This window comes from Triticum urartu, chromosome 4 (assembly GCF_003073215.2).
Source record: "Triticum urartu cultivar G1812 chromosome 4, Tu2.1, whole genome shotgun sequence".
Taxonomy (NCBI): domain Eukaryota; kingdom Viridiplantae; phylum Streptophyta; class Magnoliopsida; order Poales; family Poaceae; genus Triticum; species Triticum urartu.
Genome location: NC_053025.1, coordinates 8,589,956 through 8,595,787, shown reverse-complemented (window position 1 = coordinate 8,595,787; position 5,832 = coordinate 8,589,956). Strand labels below are relative to the sequence as shown.

Genomic DNA, 5,832 nt, shown 5'->3' with positions numbered 1-5,832 from the left:
CGCGTCCTCGCCCTCGCCTAGAAGGACCCAGGCTACGATGCATGCTCCGAGACTCCCGAAGGTTTTCAAAAACCAGAGCCGATGGCGGGTGAGCCGCATCTCCATGTTCCTTGAATTCATGACCCATCATCCCGCAAACTTGAAACCAATCTGGCAACCTTTCATAGTTCACCACAAAAAAATTCTTTGTTACCTCCCTGCGAAGAGAGACCGCTTTCTTCAGAGGCTTGGGAACGCCGCGACGCACCTGGACTCTGTAAAAATCACATTGAAATCGAAAGAAGTAGGTTACGACGCCACATACTCCCCTATTTATTGTTTGTCTTTGAAGGGCCGCAGACAACCCTGAGTTACAGTCTCTCAAGTATCCAAAGTACATCACAAACATGTTTTCATCTAGGGTTCTGGTATTTTCCTCACGGGCTAAATCCTACACAATCATCATGTTCCGAAGAACCATTAGATGATGAAGCCCTTGTCCATATGAATATGTACAATGATTGTCCATCTCATGTCCTCCTCAGCCAGATGTTGTTCTTCCTCGAAATTTACAGCACCGAGAACTTCCTAATTGAGATCGAGATCATGCATGATAGCCTTCAGCCTCTCCTTCTCTTCTGCTCTAGATGAGGATTGTTTATTCGCAACCACCATGGTGAGAGATAGACCCGATCCAATCTGAGCAAAAAATCATGAACCTCACCTCTCCAGCTCCGCATCACCGTTGCCAAGGTCGGGAAGTGGTGCAAGACCACCCCTTTGTCAATGTTGAGCAGGATAAACGGACAGGGGAACCAGAGAAGGAGAAAGAAATAGTCTCAACGCCGGCGCTACCCGGGCGCCCGGGTGCCCTCATATCCGCCCTATATTTTGGACTGGATATGAGGGGTGCCGGTTAGTCAGGGTGTTTGATGCCCGTTTAAGGGGGCCGTCTGTGTCAGAAAAACATAACCGGTCAGTGATCGGGCGCCCCATCCGGGCATATAAGGCGGGTTTAGGACGCCCGGCTGTAGATGCTCTAATGGCCCATATTATCTACCCAGACCACGCACATATAGAAAGAAAACCAGCCTAGGCATACGTGGTCGATCACAGAGATAAAAAATACCAATATTTTGATACATGATGATGTCGATGATGTCATCCTGATGTCCCATCTTTGCATGCCCGTAGCCTAGCTTGCATTGCATGTCACCGGTAGCCTCGATGGCTCGATGGTCCAGGTGACCAAACGGGATTCTAAGTTTGAATTCCTCGTCATTTGTGTATAACCCTTGTGATTGAGACCGCGGCTGAGGTTCGTTCCAGTATGTCTGCAGGGGCACGGGCAAACGCCGGTCGAAATGCTGTCAGATTCCGTGAGTGGGAGCACGAGAGAGCGGGTACGATGTTAAGGAGGCGAGTTCGAACTGCCGGAGAAGGACGGAATCAGTCGGCGACAATGTTGTTGTTGTTGTTGTTGCGGGCGATCAGTCAGTGACACTGCCGGCCGGTCTTGCCGCAGCACTTGCTGGGTGCATGCATATGCGTTCCTGGCTCATCCCGTCGCCGGCGAGTCGAGCGGCATGATGATTTCCGACTCCGAGTACCCAACCACCTAGCTATGAAAAGAGCTAGAGCTAGCGAGGTCCATGGCTGCCAGCGACGTGTGTACTAGTACGTACTGCACTGCGAAATGGCGCGCCACCTACAGCGACCGTCTCTTTTTATTTTCGCGAGCGAATCCGGCGCCTGCACCTACCGGATCGCCGACACTGCGCGTACATTTAGGGCCTGGGAATCTGGTGGTGGGGCTTGGGCTCTGCAGGCCGTACCTCCTCCTCACGGGGCGTTTCGGTTTTGCAGGTGCGGCAGCATGGCCCAGCTTGTTTGTCAGCCATATTCCTCCTGGTCGCAGGTGGTTTTTCTATAGTATTTATAAAAGAGCAAACATTATTTTCTCTAAGTACATCTCACAAAATGTATATGGATACATTACCATCGCATGATTAGTCCCACTAAACTCAATCTAACGGCTAGCCTTAACCGAATCTGTTCTCTGTGTGCACTTAGCAATTTACATTGACTGACCATACTCCACCGCGGAGGGAAATATGAAAGTCCATGCCTGATCAATTAGGAAACTATAATCACGGACACATCCTATTAAGAAATTAATCACGGGCACATCTAATTATTAAGAAACTAATCACAAACCCATCCTATTATTAGGAAAAAAATCACGCGCGCATCCTATTATTAGGAAAATAATTACGAGCCATCTTATTAGAAAATTAATTATGGACACATCTAATTATTGGGAAACTAATCATGGCTGCATCCTATTAGATAACTAATCACGAACGCATCTAATTATTAGGAAACTAATCGCGAGCGCATTCTATCGTCTCCTATCAGAGAATCGTAATCGCGAGTCGCCAGCCGTCACCAGCCCACCACTCACGCGAGCCACAATGGGAGACACGCGAGGAGGAGTTGCGGCTTCCTCCGAACACACTTCTACTGACTGCAACGACTTCGTCCACATCCTGGGCATGCTTTCCGGGAACCACCGGCATCCGCATCGACTTCAGCTTCATCCACAACACTCACGTTGACAACCACCCACCGCCGAGGTCCTTCAAGTGGGGGCAACGCTGAGTATCTTGGACCAGTATAAGCGGGCCAAAAAAATCTGCCCCCACAGCCATGCATGTAGATTCGCCTGGCCGCCAACCATCATTGTCCCCAAGGCGGTGCAGGTCTCGGCCACTGTGCAGCAGGTGAAGCTAATCACGGCCCCATCTCACTCGCCCGAAGCCACCGCCGACTCCCTCAACTCTGACGCGTGCTGCTTCGTTGGACACGCTTGTCCGGTACTCGCGCGTGGACGACGTCGTCCAAAGCTAATCCCGGTGCATGGAGGCCGCCGCCTCAAAGATGGACGACTGACTCGCCTGCGTCGACAATGCCGCCCAGCTGGTGAGAGGACACGGTCGCCGCGGCCGCTCGCATGCCTGAACGACAGAGACGCTCGCCTTCACGCGAACGCACCACACGCACGTCTGGAGCACACATAGAGACATTCGCCTTCTTTCTTTATTTATTTTTTCACTGATTTTCGCGTACCTGCAACAGACATCCCTGTTTTTTTAAGTACTGACTACCGGTTATTACATGGCCAACTCACGACTACATAGTGAACTCACAGACAAATTCACTGAACCAAGACCTTACTTGCAGTCATGAAATTACGTTTCACTGAAAAAAACCCAAAAGTTTGCATAAGTTTTAATAAATAAAAACTAAAGTTCGCATAAGTTTTACTAAAAAAATCTGAAGTTTGCATAAGTGTATTTGTTTGTCCAGCAAATACATGGCAATTGTAATTTTACATGAGAATTTTTATACCGTCCTTATCTACAGTTGAGTTAACATGTTTTCCTGATAGAAGACTTGGACTACATACAAGAGAAGCAAAAACTGCATGTTGATTATGATGATGATGAATGTAGGATATTTTGTGGTCATGGTAAATTCTCATATCATTTAGTACATAAACAATATTCACAATTTTATTTTATTACCATCAATTGTGTTGAGTTTCTTTCATATATATGTATTGACCCTCTTATTTAAATTAGATGTGACAAATGCGGAATGAACTCATACCACATGATCGCATACGAGCAATTCAAGAGGAATTGGCGGGATTCTTTCTTGACCATGTCATACATAAAGACGAAGAATGCCATGTGAAAGTTGAAATTGATTTTAGATGTTAGGGATTATAAAAGATGTTATATTGTATATATGTAGTAGTGTCGGATAGATATATACAAAAACTTGTTGTTCGATCAATCTCGGAGAAAGAGAGGTCACTTCTCTCTGTATATATTCATGACGATCTTGTGTAGTTCTTGACTGGAATTTGTTGGCACTGAAACGATTCCTTGGCTTGTCCTAAGTGACATTTTCATGTGTGACTATACTTGCATAAATGTGTGCACATGAAGAATCATGATGAATCTTCTAAATAATTTTGAATTTTATACATTGAGAAAAGTGGGTGGTCTTTTAATACAGGAGACGTGTTATTATTTGTACGAGTTGGAAATAAGAGATCGTGTATTTTATAGGAAAATTTTAAATTTATGAATAAATTGTCTTGTATTAAGTTTAGTATAATATGTTAATCTAAATAGATACGTATTGCATGTGCACACACTTATTAGTTCAAATAAACGTGCGTTGCACGTGTCCACTTACTAGTAGATGAAAACGCGCCACTGAAAAGAAGGTGATAACGCAACAAATAGTAGGAGAAAAAAAACGAGAGATAATGCACCAGCCGGGAATCGAACCCGGGTCTGTACCGTGGCAGGGTACTATTCTACCACTAGACCACTGGTGCTTGGATGCGTAGTGAATTTGCTCACTAACCCTTGACTTACTTAGAGCGTACTAGTACTGAGCTCGCTCGACAACTTTCTTTTTCTTCTTGCTGCGTAGCGCAGTAGTAGTATGAAACAGTGGCGTGAGCCGGTGACAGGGACACAGGCCCTCCCTCCCGCGGTAACAGAGACAAATGAGATTATGAGAAAGCGACCGCAATGATTAATAATAACAAGAAGCCAAGAAACAAAATGGCTAAGTCCTCGGGAAGATTATCAGGAAAAGAATTCTATAAGATCAGGTCTCACGCAAGACCCATCTTGATGAATGACACGTGGCATTCACAAATCACTAAGCATCTTTTACCCTCATTTAAAATCAGGGGAAGAAAGATTAGATGCTTTGTGATTTATGCATGTCATGTGTCATCTATCAGAACGGGTCTCATCTGTTAACCGTAAGATCTGGTCTCATATAAATTTTTTTCATGCCATCAGGATGCAACACGACGTCACGGGCTCACCGGCCAAACCGGAAAGAGGGACTCCGGACGGAGCAGTTCAGCCGAGGAACCGTGATCGTCTTGGCTTCGCTGTTCCGGCAACCGTCACATCGCTCATGTACTACAACTGCTCTACTCTATCCGGTGCGGAGCACCCAAGAGCAGCCAAACGTCGTGTCCATGTCCATCCACTGTAGGAAGGCCTGCAACGCTCAAACGCACGCAGCAGTTTCTTCGTTTCGTCGCCGTCGTCGTCGTCATGCACTCATGCACGGTGCAGAGTGTTGCGGACTGCCGGTAGCGATCGCCGGCCTGCTCCTGCACACGACGTGTGTAACTCCCGTTTAATTGCGCCGTCTTTTCTTCAGACCGTGTGAGAGCTACTAGTACTCCTTATCCTTATACTACGTATATACATTCATTCACCGTGTGACCGCGTGACGGCGACGTGCAAATTGGTTGCCAAAGGGCGGGGAACAAACGAAAATCCTAGGCGTACGGGATGGTTTCACGAAAGTGGGCTACGGGGTGTACGCGTCCCACCCTTATTAATCCACTCTCTCGTGAAATTCACGATGTGGGCCTTTTTTTCCTTCCTATTTGCAATGACAAGTTGACAACTCATCTATAAGCTTGCTTCAATATAAATCTACCCGTAGCTCTAGCAAAACTCGGGAAGGAAAAGAGAGACCGACCCTGCTTTACCGTCTTCTTTCCTTTGGGAAGGGAGATGGTCAGCTCAACGTCAACCTCCCTCCCTCCCACGGCGAGAGATGACGGTCTGGATTTGCTGGTCGATCAACAGATGGGAAGCTCATCCGCAACTTTACTGGTACAAAAGTCACCAGCTCAGCCAAGGAAATTCTGGAGCAAAACTCAAACCGAAGCAAAGTAGTACATACTTATTTCAGAGTAAATTACATCTATGGTACCTGAACTTGATCCTAGAGTTCACT

General features: G+C 46.5%; 1 non-coding gene across 1 annotated transcript; it reads right to left on the bottom strand.

The window, feature by feature from the left end:
• Positions 1–4,322: 4,322 nt before the first annotated feature.
• On the bottom strand, positions 4,323–4,393 carry TRNAG-GCC. Its single transcript has one exon. It is a non-coding gene; the product is annotated as a tRNA-Gly (tRNA).
• Between the last annotated feature and the right edge of the window lie 1,439 nt (positions 4,394–5,832).